The sequence below is a fragment of the Temnothorax nylanderi genome, unplaced genomic scaffold (assembly GCF_030848795.1).
Source record: "Temnothorax nylanderi isolate EJ_2023f unplaced genomic scaffold, tnyl_v1.0 TNYL_tig0001_pilon, whole genome shotgun sequence".
Classification (NCBI taxonomy): domain Eukaryota; kingdom Metazoa; phylum Arthropoda; class Insecta; order Hymenoptera; family Formicidae; genus Temnothorax; species Temnothorax nylanderi.
The window spans coordinates 1,182,940-1,200,944 of record NW_027249063.1 but is presented as its reverse complement, the minus strand read 5'-3'; the positions used below and the strand labels follow the sequence as shown (position 1 = coordinate 1,200,944).

Genomic DNA, 18,005 nt, shown 5'->3' with positions numbered 1-18,005 from the left:
TATATGTGCTTTACCGTTCTCAACGATATGTCGAATAAATATATTCCGTTATTTGCAAATGTGGACTATCAATCGTATAGAACTGGATTGCAAAATCAACGTTAGACCATTCCGTTTCGTTCATTTTGCGTAATTTTCAATTCCGCTTGCGACAAAAACGTATTTGCGGAAAATTCGTTGCATAATAGTTCTCTGTTTATGAGCCTCGGCATCATACGAATAAAAGTACGCCGAATAAAAGTAGCGGATTGCAAAACGAGCGTCGAATGGAAATCGATACGGCCGCGCGGGCGACATTTTCTCTCCCGTTGTGAAAAACTTTAGTAAGCCGGCTTTACCGGAGTTCACGCTGTCTCTTCAGCGAATATCCCGGTAATATTTGATCGTTGATCTAACTGTCAAGAAGCCATCAAATTGTCGACATTTATCGTCCAATCATAAGATGCGCGCATATTATAGAAGAAAAATATGTCGGTAAATACTGTCTTTTACTATAATCGTGATCCTCGAGGAATATGAGATATAAAATTTGGAATATTAAAAAATTAAATTAAAAAGCATATATTAAATAACTTTGTTAGATAAAAGTATTATTTATTTAACATACGTTAGTTATTGATCCAAACGTTCAATGTTCTTTTATTTTTCTTAATAAACAACCATGTTATGTACAAAAAGATTTGATTATTACTTTTCTATAATTTTAAGTATAAAAAAGATCATAACAAAAATCGATAATATTCGTAACAATCGGTTTGATTAAACTTAAGCAATTAAGCAATATCAGATACGCGGTATCAGTTAGGGCCCCCGCACAATTCTTACGTTACGTCTTATGTTACTGCTACGGCACTTTGTGTACGGGGATCTCAACTTAATTATGAATAAAATAATCTGATATCGAACGGAACTTCCCGTTTAGGGATTTGCTGTGCAATAATTATCGGAAAACGACACGCACACTAAATCTCTTACGTAATATTTGATCCATCTATCGAAAGCAATTCGTTCATTTGTGAAAAATGTACATTACGGAGAATATTTAAATCATTTATGCGTATAACTTAACTTCTGAGATAAATTTTTTGTTTAGCTTCCTTCGATCGCACTTCTGATAGCCGACTTTCTTCAACGATCGAGCATTTCACGGCGGATACGACGAATTCGACTCCGAGCGCAAAACCTTGTAGCGCCTTTGATACGAGCTCTATGAATTTCTTATCTCTCAACTACTACTGCCGACAGGCTTCTTTGCCGACAGTACTCGCGCTCGCTGCTTGTTGAGCGAGCAATTAGCGCGATATTAGCAACTCTTTAATCCCAGTCGCATCTCACGACTCGTTTCCCGGTGCCTCGTTCCCGTTGGCGTTGAGACACGCCGATTAATAATGCAACCGAGAGAGTCGCCCTTTCCAGTTACCCTCATTGCTTTCGAAAGTTCGCTTCCTGATTCTTGGCCGACGAGCGGTATATTAATTATGCTCAGTCGAGTCCCGTTTATTGCTTCGCTGCCTTGAAAAACGGGAAATCGCATCGCAAAAAGATTAATACGTAACGAGCGTCGAAACTCGCAATATTCTCAGCGAAGCCTTGCGATAGAATTACTTTCTTCACTTCGGCTGCACAGCACGCCCCCGCGCGCGCGCGCAATATTCCTTCAGAAAAGAAGCACGTTATCTAGCGCGAGCTGCGATTTTGTGATACTGGCTGCGTTCGAAAGCTTCACTCGGGTGCACACCAGTGTCGTTCTGTCCTTGTCCAACTTTTAGTAGATAACAAAGATAGAACGACGCGGTGTTCACCCGAATAAAGTTTTCGAACGCAGCTACTATAATTAAACAAATGGCAGACGAGGTGAAATTTCTGTTATGCCTCTTGCTAATGTCTCAAGATCTTAAGAAATGAACGGGAAATGTCGGGGACAACGTCGAGAAGTAACAATAATGCGTGCAAACAGTCTAGATTTCTTCCGAGTTGCTTTCTTCACGGGGTTACACTTAGTCCATTACACACCGCGAGTTGCAAGGAAGCGCTGTGAGTGTATACGTGTCGGAAGGGGGCAAACACGGCGCGCGCGGGACAGGTTTCATTGAAAAAGAGAGTGGCAATTCCGGTGAGTACGTGGCGCAAAATGAAAAGAGCATTTCATGCACCGACGCTCTTTTCACGGTTTCTCGTGATAAATTCTTCAGCGTCTCATTACGGCGCATTTCCGCGTGAAGGAACACAACACAAAATTGCAAATCCCAGCAACAGGGTTTAGATGCGGCCCGTTTGCAATTCGTTTCCATCAAAAGTATTCCGTACCAGCAAATGTTCACGTATTTCAAATACTTAGCTTTATACGTGCATCTTACAGAAAGTAACGGATGATTTAAATGCTGTACATTGTATTTTGCAAAATTTATAAAAGAATTTTTATCTAAAAGACATCAAAACGTTGGAACATGGAAGTACGCTCTTCATATTACAAAGGGCATAAAATAGTTATTTATCATCTTTACAGAGTATGTAAAATAAAGAGAAAAAGTAAAATGTGTAAAATGAAATCTTGATTTCATACATTTATATGTTAAATCTAAAAAAAACCTTATAAAATTACAATACGAATGTACGGAATATTTTTCACATAAATGAGAAAACAACATTTCAGATTGTTGCGAGAGAAATCTTATTTATAATTCGCAGAGAGAATTGTCTGAGACGGTTTACTTCCTTCCACATTGGTTATTTCGAGAAACGAGGAAGGTTGACTTGAGCTAAAAGACATCTAATTCGAGACTTTTGCATTCTAATTGAATAATTCCAAAAGTTCACAAGTTTGCTTGTGCAAAACTGAGATACAGAAAATTCTAGCTTCCGCATTTCTCTGTAATCCTTGGCATTCAACATTCGGTACAAACGTCTTAAATAATCACTTTAATGAGGTCAAACAGATCCTTTAAATTATTTCTTGCGCAAATCACGAAACGATTAATCAACATTTAATATTAATATCATTCCCTTTGACCTTTAAATATTCGCACTCGGCAGTGCAGCGGAAAAACAGGGAAATGATAATCAAGGAAAAGATAATCTCCGCTCAGCTACAACAACTCAAGGCTAAAAGCGGAGAGAGAAAAAGAGAGAGAGAGAGAGAGAGAGAGAGAGAGAGAGAGAGAGAGAGAGAGAGAGAGAGAGAGAGAGAGAGAGAGAGAGAGAGAAGGGGGAGGGGGAATGAGAAGGAGAGGGAGGGTAAGCCTCTTTAAGAAACGAAAGAAAATTTGAGATCGTCGAAGAAATATTTCTTTCAAATTACGTGTCTTGCGAATAGTTACGGAAGCCAATTACTTGAAAAGACCTTGGTCACGTTCCGTTTACTTTCTCTCTGCCGCGATGCTCTAGAAGAATAAGGAAATATTACAATTGTTGAATAACTCTCTAACCCATATATCTCAGCAAAGTTACTTGATTTATTTCTGTTTATTTTTCCGTTTCTATTTATAAATTTATTATATATATCATTTATATTTAAGATAATTAAAATATATAAGCTAAAAAGTAAAATAAGAATTTTTTATATCATTTTGTCTTAATGCATTTATCCAGTATCAAGGAATATGTTGTCATTTCGAATCTCTTGTTGCGAATTGTCACGTAATGCACTTGCTAACGCCGTTAACTTCGTTTTCGTGCTTCGACCGACTGCAAAAATGAATGGTGAAAAGAGCGCGCAGGCTCATAGGAGAGGAGGAAAAAGAACGGCGTGCATAGAGCATAGATCATATTTTAGTCCATCAACGAGCACATCACGTTTCCGCGTATCGCGTGTACCGCCATCCACTCGGAACATTCGAGCATGTCACCGGGACGAAGCGAACGTGTCACTTGTTCACAGCATCTACTTTACATGCTTATTCCAGTCTCGGCTTATAACGTTTGCCGCTACACCATGCGGATACGTGGGGACGTATAAATGTATGCATATGTGTGTGTTTCGCGTATATACGCGGAGATCCGGTGCACGTGCAGCGCTGCCTCGATTTGCATAACACGCCGGTATTTACAGATTCGTCTACGTACGCGAGTCCTTCTCCGTTATCGAGTCTGACTCGATGCAAATCCGCGCAATGAAAACGTTGCCGACTAAACCGATTAACTAGTTCACGATTTGTTAGTCATGTTATATCGTCCCGGTGTCACGCTCTGACTAGTATTAACGTTAAATGTCAAAATCCATTCGCGTATTTCGCGTATTACGGCTATTACGTACGTCCGCGATTCTCAATCAGATACCCGTCTTCGTCTTTTTTATTCTCTCTTGAAATATATTTTATATTTTTTTTATTTTCAAAGCATATTATTTAATTTTAAATAACAGCAAAAATTACTTCATTTGTAATGCATAATGACACTCTCCCGGCGATGTTTATTATTTGCAAACTTAAAAAAGCTTAAGAAAGAAATGATTACGTTCTTCACGCGATCGCGCGCGCGAGAACGGAAATTATAATAAAAAATTCTATACTTTAATAAATACCGCTAAATACACGTGTAAAATAACAACCGAAACAATTGCAGCGGGGGACATTTAGCTACCTAAATCTTGCGATATGTCAGAGACAGACGTTTCTACCGTGACAACAGGAACTAGATAATATGATGTATAATTCTGTCAGTCTTCGGTACACGACCAAATGTCGCAGATGTCGAGGATGATCGTATGATAAAGCAATGTGGACGACGCACAGTTTGGTGAATTACGTTCGCGAGAGAGCCCAGTGTCGGGTATCTTCAGCGGCCATCGATACCCGTGCCGCCCGTAAAAGTTTCGCCCGCGGAAAATAAGTAGCGATGTCGCTACTCTAAACTGAATGTGCGTTTAGATCTGACATTTATGGCACGACATTTCTTTCCGACACTCGATGTTGCCGGTATAAACGGTTAATACGTCCGTTTACAACCCCTCCCCCGGCTTTACCGACGATAAAACTCCGTTGTAAAAAAGGCACCGTTATTATATTTCCGTACGAATGGTGGAAAAGGAATGAGGACCGAAAGGGAATGAGAAATGCGGAGAATAGAGAAAATGAGCGAGACGATAAATTTCTCCGTAGTCACCGGATCGATGAGGCACCGCGAGTGAATCCAGGAAGAGGACCCGGGATTCACCACGAGAGAGTCCCGCGCCCGGTAAACTACGCCGAACTATTTACAGATTTATCGCCATCCCCGCTGTTATTGTATTTCCGTGAAATGAAATCGGATGGAAAATACCGTGAAAGAGTGAGGAGAAAGGAAAAAAAATTGATACGCCGACGCTTTAGAAAAGAGGAATTCAAGTTTCGCAGAGAGAAATACGTATTAAGAGGAAGAGGCTTTCGTAGCATGATGTTATTTGCTTCATTTCAATAGTTTGAAGAAGCGACACTTTATTTGTGCATGGAGAAGTGCTTTCGTAGAACCTTATTGGATATTTGATAATAATACGTCAACGATATTGCTAATTTAACGTGCTATCTATACATCGCTGGGGAAATTTTTATTGCACTCTCTAATAAAAATTTTATTACACTTTTGACTTTAATCTGATGATGTCTTCTTTCTCGCTTCGCAGAATCGTCTTATCGAATTTTCACTGCGGTGCATATTTTGAAACGATCTGTTTATGGGACATTTCTAAGAAATAGAAAAACAGTTAATATTATCAGCAATATATTCTTGTCAACGTTCCACGTAATTCTTATCTAAGAATACTTAAAGAAGCAATTGAAGGATACGGAAGAAAAACGTTCAATATCCATTCGGAGTAATTTCGAGAAAAACGCAATTTTAACTTTTAAGACATCAGATATGTTAAGTATTCTTCAGTACTGGCAGTGAATATAGGAACGCAGCCTTACTTGTGATTACTTACAATTAATGTTTATAATGTTTATATTGTATGTTGAACTTTGATAGCAGTTCTCCCCCACAAGTGCATGGACTATGATTGTTTTTTTCCCCAGCATGGTATTATCTTTCGGTCTTATTTCCAATGAATTGTAACTGATAAGAATTATGAAAGTTCTTTGAAAATGCCACAAAATAGCATGAGTAGATCGATTTCGATAAAAAGTGGACTCTGATCGTTTTTCCTCTGTACTCTTTAATTTATATATATACTGTTGTACACTTGTTCATTAATAAAAAATATTTCCTCTAGTTTTTTGTTTTATTTTGTTATTTTTTAGTTATCTAGTTTCATTCTCTTATCTTAATATTCTGCTTATCTTCAAGAATTGGACATTGTATTAATATCTTCTTATTGACGTTTTACATGGACTGTTCTGAGATAATAGATTATGTTGACAGAATTATTTTCAATGTATCAGTATATAATGTTTCGAGATAAAAAAAATAGCAATAATTTGAAATTTCTTCAAGTGTCTGGAAACTATCAGATTAAAGGTTTCTGAGAGATTTTGATTTAAAGAAAATATATTGTTTGTGCATTCTTCTAGAAGAATTTTATGATTAATTTTAAGTTTTATGAGTTCAGACGATTATTAAATTCTCCACCAAAAATTTTAATGACTGGCTTCAGCACACTACAATATGTACTTGAGAGTCTACGGATGCATATGCAGATGTCAAAATTCAAAATAGACAGAAGAAATAGAAGAAGCTAATGCGTGTACGTGAACGGGTTCGCGGTTGAGACCGACAATTTGCCGTTATTGAATCAGACACAGGGGGTTTACCCCTGGTCGTAAATCCGTTACAATTTACCACGCGCGAAATGGATTCCGCGTGATTGTCAATCTCGATGATTTTAATTTGGCGGAGCGTGCTACCGCCAATTCTCAACAACTTCCAACTGCATTTCGCGGGATTATCATATTGTACGCGGCGGCAAATTCGCGAAGCAGCCACGCGCAGCGGCGTGAAGCCAACGCACACGAAACGACATAATTATTTCGCTAAGTTCCTCTAAACGAGCGCCAGAGCGACGGCATCGCGACATAGCCGTGCAAACTTGTTTGTCGCGACATTATCATACTTATTTGGCATACTATCATTACGTCACTCACATTTTCACGTCGAATTTACATTTTCCACGTGCGGTCGCGATGATTTCGAATTTCGAAGTGTCGAGAACCTGATATTCAGACGGTATTCAGAAACCGGCGTGAAACGGCTCCTCGACGGACTCTCCCGTGAGGCATACACGCGTATTTGTACTCGAAGATGCCGGCGAGATTATCGTCGTCGTTATCCTTATCACGTGCCAGCGCGGAGTTGCCGCCACCGCCGTGGCGAATTTAAAAAGCAACTCGCGCGCGCCGCGTAAATTTCTTTCCCGAGATTAATCCTCCTCCCATCACTCCTCTCCCATGATCTTCGCACGTAAAACGAGAGATTAAAATCTTATTGTCTTCCTGGGCGCGATGTGCTCTTTTACGTGTAACATGGTAACCATAGCTGTTTTTATTAATGCATAAAGCATTTTTATAATTGGAAAAAAATTCGTAATTTTGGATATTTACCTACCAAAAGTTCAATAAAGTGCGAAAAAATAAGTATAACGATTTTCGAGTAACCATATAAATAAAAATTGCTTTGCGAGTGTATGCGATGTCATAGAATTGTTTTCTTTTCTCTTTTTTTTATCTCTCTTTCTTTCTTGTCATTACTTACATAACATTTATAAATATATAATAATTAACACATATATGCATATAAATAAGTTTTTATATGTATAAACGAACCAATTCTAACTCATTCTTTTTAACGCTTATATTTTTTCATACAAAGAAATGAAGTTTCGCCGAGAATTATAGAAACAACGAATTCTTTCTCTACACTGCAGACGCAGCCGTCATTGTTCGAAGCTTTCCTCCTTCGAGGGCTTGATTTTCGCGGGAAGTGAAAAATATGAAGCAAGCTGGTTGTCCTCCATCGGGAATCGTAAATACCTGACCAGTCAAAAGTCATGCTCGTGGTAGAAATAAATAAAATTAAACTGGAAGGTAAGAAGTAAGGAGATTTGTCACATTATGACGAGCAGGCACGTACTAGTTTCCTTCCGTGTTCGCGACATAAGTTTATTTCGGCACGCATTTGCAGTTTGCATTCAGTAGATCAAGTGGATTATTCAGTTTGTATACAGCGATTAAGTGGATTGTCTTCCTAGTTGCCGTAATAAGAAGCGTCGGATGCACTCGCGGCGCGTTTGCATGCGAATTCAGACTTCGAAGTTTCGAGTTTGATAAATTTCGTATTCAAGTATTAAGTTCTAAAAGAGCTCGTAAAGGCCACCATCACTCCTCGGCGAAACTCCGCCTTTGATTAGCGAAACAGAAGGCTTGTTAACTTTAATTAATCTTGAAAACAGTTTTCGACATCTTACCGTTTCTCTTTTATCGAAGCGATTACAAGCACAAAACGGACGAGAGAATGATTTAATATTTAAATAATGCTGCAAGCGATGCGCATTTTCTATTGGAACTTGCAAAGATACATCTTATAATCGCGAACTATTGAAATTAAATTCAATCGTCGCAACATGTAACGAGTAAAAACTTGTCTTTAAAGAATTTAAAATAACAACAGCATATTCAGAGGGGTAAAACGTATGAAATGGAAAACAAATATTTGCGTTCGTGCATGTTTCCACGTCGTATTGTTTCAAGCTGGTGTTGTACGTCCAGCCAGTATGTAGGATTTTAAAATGCGTGTACATTTGTCTCCGCATAGTTTATTTACGAGAAATGACTTTTTTTTCTTTGTACGCGCAAAATAGCAGAATATTCGCCACTACTCGTTACATACTTCTTTCCTGCGTTGTATTTTTGAAATTATGCTTTTTACAGAAAATAAGAACATTTAATAATATACTTCCACATTTTTTAATACAAAGACAATTTGCAAACGGAACCATGTAGACATGTATATTATGTAGAACTTTGTGAGAACAAAGCGAACCAATATATTTTGTACAAAACTAATTTACTCCAAAAGAACATCAAATAAGATTTTTACGAAGAAAAAAACCCTGATTTTAAATTGTAAAAAAAAACTGCGGCAAAGTAAAGTACGGATGCACTCCGTAGATTAACGCGACTTTATCTTTCAAAGCTCTCGCGGAAGAAATGCCTTATAACACGACTCAAACACGTCCGTGCCAGAACTGTCGCGGAACATCGAAGGTGCTATTACTCGCGCTTAATTGATGCGTATTAGAAGGATCTCGCCGCGACTCCATTGAAAGGTTCTAACGTAATCTTTCCACGTCGCGGTGTACCTCGTTAGAGATGCAGGCAGCGTGCTCAACACCTGGGCGATGAATCCGCAGAAAAGCATCGGGCGTCGACGACGACGCTGGATGGCATGAAAGTGGTTCCGTCCGTCTTTATAAATTACTTTATTCTCGCCCTATCCCGGGCGTAACCGACAGGTATAATACTATGATATATCGTTGTCGCCAACCACCCCAGCTTCTCGCGCGAAGGCTGGGAAACTGTAAGAGAACTAGGATGAGACGGGGCTGGTGTCTGTTTGTATGCGTGGTTCAGTTGTTACAGGAAGAGGGAAGAAGCGTAGGAACAAGAACGGAGACAAAGAGAGAAACAGTGAAGACAGATAAGGGAGGAAGCGAGAGAGAGAGAGAGAGAGAGAGAGAGAGAGAGAGAGAGAGAGAGAGAGAGAGAGAGAGAGAGAGAGAGAGAGAGAGAGAGAGAGAGAGAGAGAGAGAGAGAGAGAGAGAGAAGGGGGGAGAGAGAGCGCAGGATAGGATCGAGACAAGAATGAAGAAAGAGAGGAAGGGTTGGTTCAAGAGGCGAGAAGACGAGGGCGGCTTCCTAATCAGCTTACTTCCGTAGCTCACACCTTTTGTACCCCACGCCAGCTCCCGGATTAAAGCATTGCTGTTGCCGGTTATTATATCACGAGATACGGGCGAGCGGTGCGCGCCCGTGGGGCAAAGTACACAACAATAACATGTGGTTCCATGCAGATAAACTGCGCCAGCGGAAACAATGCCAGTCTGACCCTCGTGGGGTCGGCGTTAAAGGTATACGCCACTGGACCGAACAAGAATTACGGTCTCGCCTCGGTAATTTTAGAACCAGAGCTAACGGGATTAAGCCTGGCTAGAAGTTTCCCAATACGTGAACAGTAATGAGAATCATAACGTATTTGAAAAATTTTTCAGTATCTAACGTTAAAAGTGCAGTTTAGTTGCGTTAATATAATGGCCATTTACGGTTTAAAATATAAAAACTTCATTACAAATGAAGAATTTCTCGTGATTTAAGTGAGATTTAAGTTTCGAAAGCAAATAATTAAACCGTATTTAATTTTATCACTATTTCATTTAAAACAGACTACTTTGATAGAATTTTAATTTAAATTAAAATATATAAAATTCTAAACTTTAGAAAGAGTAAATAGTGATACTAGATATTTTTTTTATACAGAGCTTATCTTAAGATAAGAATTTGCTAATTGCATTATTCAATAGTTTTAAGAACCAAAAAATAAATACTTTTCTTTAGTCAAAAGAATATATATAGATATAAAAAGCTTTTTGTAAGAGAACGGACTTTGAAAAATCATGGAACATTCGGTAGTGTTGCGAATTGATTGAAATTTTATTTCGCTGCGGAAGTCGTCGGAGGAGTCTTATACGCAAAGGGTACCTGTAACTGTGTTGGCTTCTTGCACGACTTCAAAATTTAATGCATGCGAGAAGGCAGGCTTGTTTGCTCTTGAGAAAATTGCTCCCGTAGAGGGTGTATCCAGGTGAAATGTGATTTCATAAATGACCTAAGGGATGTTGCGACTTGCGACATTGATCGTCTTGCGGAGAGGAAGTGGCATCTAGATCAGTACACAACAAATTGGATAGCATTAAACTGCAAAGACGCTCGCAGCATTCGCAATATCAACTTTTATTTTAAAGCGTATTACCTGTACTTATTTACTTGTAAAAGTTTCAAATTTTATCATTGATTTAAATTATGACTTACGCACATTCTTCTTTTCCTTTTTCTTTGTGCAATCATATGTCAAAATAATATTTAATTTAAAAAAAATAACATCTCTAGTTTTCTACTTCCTATGCATATGTCACCTCAGAATAAAAAAATCGTATGATAAAATTAATTTAATATTCAGGGAATAAAATCTATTTCGCGGTTTAATTATTATCGCCAACAATAATTACAATTGACAAGAAATTATTACTGCAAAAGATTCGTTATCGGCGTAATCTCGAACATGTGTGCTCTATCTTATTGAGCAGCAAGTATAAGTATACCATGTTACACGTTTACTTTATAAAGTTCTTCTCAAGGATGCTTCTACTTTGCGAGTCACAGTCTCGCCCTGCAGCCGACGTTAATTAATGTAACTCGACGAGGAATACGAGCATAATTACTTTGCTCGAGTAGCCGGAGCCGAAAGTTTGCTCGTTATCGGGGCTCCACGTAGTTACACATAGATGACGCAAAGCACATCGATAATCTAGCCTTAACACCGGATATTGTGATATTATCACCTTTCGCGGTGTTCTACCTGCATCTTATGGACAGTGGTCAGACGTAAACAAATTATTAACAACAATAATCAAGATTTAATCTTTGTCTGCTGAATGCAATTTTCTTCTTCCAAGGTTATCATTTGTGCGTGTATGATCCATTGAATGGAACATTCTTTTTACTTATGAGAAACAGGAAGAAGAAAAATAATTTTTATTTACATTAGATGTATCTATATAATAGAGATATATCTCTAATGTAAAATTATTTTAGTATATAGTAGCCTTTTTATAGGATATAAAAGAAAATGTGCAAGACAGTCTAAAATTATATTTTATGGCTAATTATTTATGTGCAAGATCTACACTTCAAACTTTTATGTTATATAATTCATATCGTTATTTAATCGGATTGTTATAACGCTAAGTTTTGAAACAATGCAACAATATCAATCTAATATATTTGTTAAATAACTTATATAAAAGTGCCAACAAAATGCATATATATAATTATTTAAAAAAACAATATAATTTTAAATAATATATTTATAAGAGAGATATTAACAGACATCCCAATGTGCCGAGTATCCAATTAATACGAACGAGTGATTGAACAATTTACCTGAATAATCATGTACACTATTGCAATTATCAATAATAACGCGTATTATTAATTGTCACTCAGAATTGTTGTTAAATTGAATTTCCTGAAATAATATTTGGTGAGATTTAGCACACACCTCGTATTACAGTATTAACACAAAAATTGAAACGTATATGTTATATAGATTTACATATAACTTATGCGAATATATGTTACACATATACATATACATTTATACTTGACGTGCCACGTAAATATAGAACTTTATAATAAGAAAAAGCAATAAGTAATCGTTGAATTTGTGATTTGAAAGTTTTCAAAAGTGTCACGATTGAATTTATCCATATATGTGATTTTCTTTCTATAATAAAGTATTTCTTTCTATAATTAATAATATTGATAATTGATACATTTTCACTTCAATACTTCTCTTTATCAAACAAAATAAATAATTTTTATTTCTTAATAGGTAATAGCCAATTTCAAATCATCATAAACTTAAAAAGCTAAATTTATCTCTGATCAGTAAAATTCAAAATACATTTTTATATTTTTTTTATATAAAAGAATTTATATATAACTGTTTATTCCAAAATCTTGCAAAACTATCCAATTTGTGTATATGACAAACATGCAATAACACAATTTTTCCGGTAAATTATTCCCGTTGTTTGTATCCTATTTTGAAGTTTTAAATCTATTTGCGAAAGGACTAGATCATAAAGCCACACGGCAAAGACGTTGTCAACAAACTTTACCTAGCGGCTTTGCGTTCCCGAGCTTTCTCCTCGCTCGCGCAGCATTTTTCGCGGTGCACATGCAGGTGTATTACTATGTAACCCACAATGACGCGGTTTGCGCGTCACGGGTTGAAGGGTCGTGCGTTAGACGGTCACCTCGTGACAGTCAGGCCCGTGGCGCTGAGGAAAGTTGAACCCGCGCAAACATACGGTAGGGCGAACGCACACGGCAATGTTTGGCGACGGCCGGATGTACGAGGGTAGCAGACCACATCACTCGTCGTCCCGGCCGGATGTCCCGACATTGAAATACAAGCGAACTCGTGCGCGTCCACCGGGGTTGCTAACCCCTACAGTTCTTCTTTATCGTCCCTCTCCTTTCCTCTCCTCGATCCCGCGTCTCTGCGGTGCGAAAGTCACCCGTGCTAACCGCTAAGAATTCAGTTTTTCCTATTCAGTTACCCTGAAATAATAAAGTTTTCAAAATTACAACGAATCTTTTTGTATGTCATGTCACTTATTCTATTTAGTATTTTATAAATGGAACACAAGCCACGATATTATTTTTTTTTAATACAATTAATATAATTGTCATTTTTTAAAGATTTCTGACAAATGTTAAATAAGTATTTATCAATATATTCATTTTGGGATAATTATCTATTTTGTAATCGGGAAATTATTGTAATATTTAATCAAGAATTCCTTCACGACCAAATATTCAAGATTAGAACATAAGTAATATTTTAAAAAAGAATTTAAAATTAAAATTGTCATGTGTTCGAGAAGTATCCTGTACTGATGGTTCTGGCGGCAATACCTCACTGTCCTATACAATACTACTCTCGCGAAGCTCCTTTTCCCTCCCGCATTCCCGAATATATCTTCTTCACGTGCAATCTTTAAAAGTTCCCATTACTGCTCAGGGTACAATCCTCGTTGTATCGTACCCTACCCATTGCGCCCTGTCAGAGTTCATAGTGGTGCCGGCACTCGAGCAACGGTCTCCTTCGTCTCGGGGGTATTTTATCGTGTCGCCTGTAATAAGGTTTCCACGTGTAAGAAACCACCGAGGTGTTCCGCGATATAGATGGTCGAGGAGCGCGGTACAGAAAGAGACAAAGGGGGCGGCGAGCGCGGCGACGAGAGGCGAAAGCGGCGGGGTAGCAGCGAGAAAACGAAACAGGACGCGGTGGAGTGTGCGCGCTCCACCAGGCAGCCAGAGAATCCAATCGCAATAGAGTTAAGTGTTCGAGAGTAAAACCTTGCCGAGGCATGACCTCGATTACTTGCGGAGGATTTGTTACGGCCACCTTTTCTGCCACTTTCTAGCGGGCAACCTCTCGCGTGCTTCTCTGGCACCATAGAATCGTCCCAGAGTCTTTCTTTGTTCGCGCGAGCCTCCCTGAAAGGGAAGCAACGTAACACGAACGTAACACTAAAGGGAGTGAAAGAACGCTTTGCTCCGCCGCGCCGTTGCCGGACTTTTTTCCGCCATCAAACACGAGATACTTCCGATTGGCCGAGTTTAGTCGGTCACCAATTCCCGATGTCGCCGTCGGATAACGTGTCGTAAAACACAAATTTTTTCGTCCGCCGCGCCGTGGCACCCTCGTTCCACGCCTTTATTGGCACTCGTTCTCATTCGTTTTGGAAATCGATCGCACGCGCCTCAATAAAGAAGCATTTTGCGAACGGGAAAACCAAGAGATATGTATTTGATGATATATACGCGAACAATACTTGAGCGAACAATGATCGAGATTTACTTTATCTGATTTCATATTGATACATACTGGTAAAAACCGATGATGTCTTCGTCGGTTGAAATTTGTCCTTGTTTTCTTAAGCAGATTCAAGCTGTCAATTAATGATTCACAGAGATATCGTATGAATCTTTGTTGACATCTGCAAAGTGATCGACGAATATAGTTAATGAACTTTGAACTTTGGCTTATAGATAATCTAGTTGCTAAGTCTATTAACTTGATTTGTACAATAAAAATGTATAACTATCGAATATTAAATTATAGCTTTATATTGTAGCTTTAAATAAACAAAATATGCATTAATAGAAATAAAAATAATAAATACAAAGAGTAATAAAAGCGTTGCTTCAAATTCAAGATTTCTGAAAGGCCTGTTTTTGTATATCAGCTATTATATAATTTTATAATTATAAAGATAAATTTTGACTTCAAAATTATCCTCTATATCATAGAATCAAGCTTATATATGCAAATGAATGCGATTATGTAATATGTACTTATATGTATATACATTAATATTAATGGAGCTTAATGATAAAAATATAATAATATATTAATAACAATATATATTAAATATAATAATTTATATTAAATATATAATAATATACATTTAGTATAAAAAAATATATAAAATAAAATATATGTAATGTTTATCGTCCTTTAAATCAGCGTTCAAAATATTATCTGCTGCCATATTTTTATGCTCATAAACGGCACGTGGCACAAATGATTTATTTCCTCGAAGATAATGATTTTTATCGCTGGCGATAAATAAATCTTTATTACACTTCAATTATGATAATAAAATATATTGTTTATGCACATAATATGTAATTAAATAATCATTTCCATACAGTGGAATTATAATATCGCCTTAATCAACTTTTTAACTCTTAGAAAAATCAAAAGTCTTTATCATAGAAAACATATATAAGTTTTGAAACAACTAAATATGTCTGTATGTTTATGTGAAGCTCATATGTATTGATATGTATTTACAATATATGTGGAGTAAAATGCTTAAAATATTAATTACCGATTTTAAAAATTACATAATGCGTGAAGCTTTATGCAAGATTATTTTATTTGTAAATGTTCACAAATTAATGGCCCGGTATTATAAACTATTATAACATAGCCGTTTTTGTAGCATCTTGCAATTCTATGCAATTTGGAATCTCAAGATTCCAAAATGCATTTTTATATACGCGTTTCGCATCCGTTATTGCGTACCGGTAGAGCTATGATCGGAGCACCGGGATTACTCGCGGGATTCTGCCCAGCGGCAAAAGCCGCCTTAATGCAATTCCGAACACATTTTCTTAGTTGGTTCTTCTTGTTTTACTGTGAAAATCCTCGAGGCCGTTACGTCCGTAACGATAGAACCGGCACGGCAGGCTGTTACCGCCACATGCCGCCATAATATCGGGCAAAAGTTTTCTGGCCAGCATTGCAGGAGAAAATAATTTGATATGACTCGCCGTTGTGCAGGTGGAACTTCGAAGGAAACGGAGATCTCCTCCAAAGTACAATTATGAAACCGATGTTACCGCTATTGCCAATTAAACATAGTGTTGCGATACAGAAGACTCTGAGATGTCTCTCTTTTTCCTTAAAAATGAAACTCATCTAACAGCTAGATGTTTTGTAAACTGATTTTTGTAAAAATTATTACAATGTAATAATATTATTAACAAGTAATTTATATTTATAAATTTGTTGTTATAAATATTAGTTGTTAATAATATTATTATTATAACTCTATTCTATATTATATTATACTCATAAAAACTCCAAATTTAATAGTACAGCATTAATTCATTAATTTATGTAACAATTAAGAGAATAGCTGTAAAAATTTACACATTTCTGGCACAACAATTTTTGAACAACGCAAAAATAAAAGAATTAATGTAACATTCTTATAAATTATTTAATAAAAATGTTTTACATAATTTTTCTTGTACCTAGTAATTGCACCTCAATGATGAAAGAAAATGGCAGCAAAATCATAATATCGCGTTAAACCTTTTGCAAAAGCTATATCGCAGGAAAGAAAGTGTGTAGTTCACGCTCCATATTGAGTGGAAAAGTTAAGAGATCGCGAAGACGATTTCTCCTCTGCGCCCTTACGCCTCTTACCCTTTGTCTCTTTCCTTTCCCTTTCTCACCCTCGTGCAGCCTCTTTGTCCGCAACCCTCAAAGACGCTCGTTTAAGCGTCCGATTTTCCCTTATTCCCCTTCCCAGAAGTCTCTCCCTCGTTTCGTTCTATCTCACTTATTCTTCTCACGACTTCCCATTACGACGCGCCAATGGTGAGTTCCGAGGCTTATTAAATTGTAACAATTTTAATTAGGGAAGCACCGTTGGCCTCCACACTCTCCCTTCTCCCGTTTCATGCCGTCTCTGCAGTTTTGCTTTCTTCGTGCCTAAGCGTAGCTACCTCGCAATTAAAGGTATTCTTTTCATCTCCAACACGAAAAACCGGATACCGACTCAAGCATCTTTTAGCTTCTCTTCTTTAAATTAGTGCCACCTGCGCTAACATCATCCTTTCATGTTTATCGAATAGGCGCGAGCCTATTCCAGAGTCCTCCAGAGAGTCATTCGTAGCACATGGTGCATGACCCGTTTTCTCTTACAATCGGCAAAACTTTAAGCGTACTAACGAAAACGCAACGATAATACCCGAGTTTTTTTATTGAACAAGTTCGGAGTCAATCCATCTTTCAAAACAGCAACAGTGTTGCGAAAAATGAAACTTTTCAAAGTTAATTAAAAAGTATTTCGGATCTGTAACGAGAATGTGATTCGAAATGGCTAGTTTTGAATCGATTCTTAGTAAAATTAAGTGCAAAATAATAAAGTATCCATGTTTATTTGTATAAACAAAGAAAATTAAACGAATACCAACAGTTGTCTCCTAGATCTATTAAAATCAGTTATACGTAGGTATATGTTATATTTTCTTTATAAACCATTTTTCTTATCACTTTCTCTGTCTTTCTCTCCATCCTTTTAAGAATTTGGCAAAGATTTTTAAATATTTTTATTTTAACAGAATTATGAAATAAAATGCATTTAAAAAATTATTTTATAAAATGTAATATAATTTTTTAGCAGATATTTATTTTATATTAATTATAGAGATCCTCTATTTTAAGATAATATGAGTCATTGGAAACTTTTATCACGCAGCATTCAGGAGATAAAAGCAATTTACTGAAATCTATAGCATCTGTAATGCTATGAATAACAGGGAGCAATGGTTAATTTTTCATGATAACCTACCTACATCTTATCGACTGAATTTTCAAAGTAAGATTACAAATTGATTTTATTCACGTTTCTTTTAATAATCTTAATATAATAATAAAAAATAACAAAATAA

At 36.9% G+C, this 18,005-nt stretch overlaps 1 long non-coding RNA gene across 1 annotated transcript in view; it reads right to left on the bottom strand.

The window, feature by feature from the left end:
* Positions 1 to 11,828: 11,828 nt before the first annotated feature.
* Positions 11,829 to 18,005, bottom strand: part of LOC139772089 (uncharacterized) — a 154,328-nt gene continuing 148,151 nt past the window's right edge. The window contains exon 6 of the long non-coding RNA XR_011718055.1: positions 11,829 to 13,307. This is a non-coding gene — a long non-coding RNA (uncharacterized lncRNA). The remainder of the gene's footprint in view (positions 13,308 to 18,005) is intronic.